Raw genomic sequence first — 1,453 nt, forward strand, 5'->3', positions numbered from 1 at the left:
GCTACTCTGGGCGAGTCAGGGAGTGGGTAGTGAGTGAATGGGAAGGCCTGGGACATTACTGCACTCTCCTGTAGACTTCATAAACACTGCACAGTTAGGCTGCACCAAATGTTTAAAACAATAAAGATAATTAAATCCAGCACAAGAGAAATGTGTACAACCAAGAGACAGAGCAATCATTGGATATGTGAATATGTTGCCAGCATGATGTGGTATACTGTTTTACAGCGAACTTTTTCTGTAAGTAGAAATAATATGCTTTGGACCTCCATGCTGTGCTGTATGAGAAGAATTAAACAGGTTGAAAAAAAAACGATGAAGACCAAAAGGTCAAGCAAGATGGCATCAAACCAAAAGATAAAGCTCTTAAGGCCACGACCAAATTCAGGCCAGCTTCTGTGGGCAAAAAGTAAGGGGAAAGCTCAAAGGAGAGAAGGGCAATCAATGCCCAAGCTGCTGAAGCCGAGATGAGTGAGAGGAAGGAAGATGCTCCTGCTGCTGGTGGAGCTGAACAGATGGAAGAAGAAGGTCCCACTACCACTGAAGCAGCCCCAGCCACTGGCTTCAAGCCTGAGGACTCCGGCAAAGCAGGAGAAACTCCTTCGAAGAAAAAGATGGAGAAGGGCGTCTCTGATGCTGCTGTGGAGCAGGCCGCTGGCCCCCCAGTTTCCTGCTCCCTCGGAGGAGAGGGCTGGCTCTGCTGAGACAGGAAGTGCCACCAAAGTTTCCACTGACAACTCACCATCCTCCAAGGCAGAAGATGCCCCAGCCAAGGTGGAGCCTAAACAAGCCATAGTGCCTGCTGCTGTCACTGCTGCTGCTGCTGCTGCCACACCTGCTGCAGAGGATGCAGTCACCAAGGTAACAACCCAGCTTCCAATGGAGACTGTGAAGAGCAGCCAAGCTAAAGAGAAGATAGAAACCGTAGACAAGGGGTGTCAAATCATTTTCACCAGGGGCTACATCAGCCTCACAGTTGCCTTCAAAGGGCTGAATGTAATTTCAACTCCTTAATAGTTAAGGAGTAGTTACATTTATACAGTCCTAGAATTATTTTGGCCCTTTGAAGGCAACTGCAAGGCTGATGTGGCCCCTGGCAAAAATGAGTTTGACACCCCTGCTGTAGATGAAACCAAAACTAAGGAAAGTGCCCAGCAGGAGGAGGATAAAGGAGAAGAATGCGAGATGGACCGAGAACACCCCTGAACTCTAAGAAATGGCTTTCCATGTCCCCACTCTCTCCCCTCCCGGACCCTGTTTCTCCTGTCTCTTCTCAACTCCACTCTGAAGTTTCCCTTCCCGACCCGCACATCTGTGAGTCTGTCCTCTCTGACCCACAAGCCCTCTTTCTCTCTATGTGGCAAACATTTTTTTTAAAGAAGCAGGAAAGATCCCAAGTCATATACTGTGGCTTAAACATTTTTTGTTTCTTGGTGTGGTTATGGCAAGTTTT

At 47.9% G+C, this 1,453-nt stretch overlaps 1 pseudogene; it reads left to right on the top strand.

The window, feature by feature from the left end:
* Positions 1-270: 270 nt before the first annotated feature.
* On the top strand, positions 271-1,206 carry LOC118997942 (neuromodulin-like; annotated as a pseudogene).
* The last annotated feature ends 247 nt before the right edge of the window (positions 1,207-1,453 follow it).

This window comes from Sturnira hondurensis, unplaced genomic scaffold (assembly GCF_014824575.4).
Source record: "Sturnira hondurensis isolate 20B ecotype Veracruz unplaced genomic scaffold, ASM1482457v3 Scaffold0013537, whole genome shotgun sequence".
NCBI lineage: Eukaryota > Metazoa > Chordata > Mammalia > Chiroptera > Phyllostomidae > Sturnira > Sturnira hondurensis.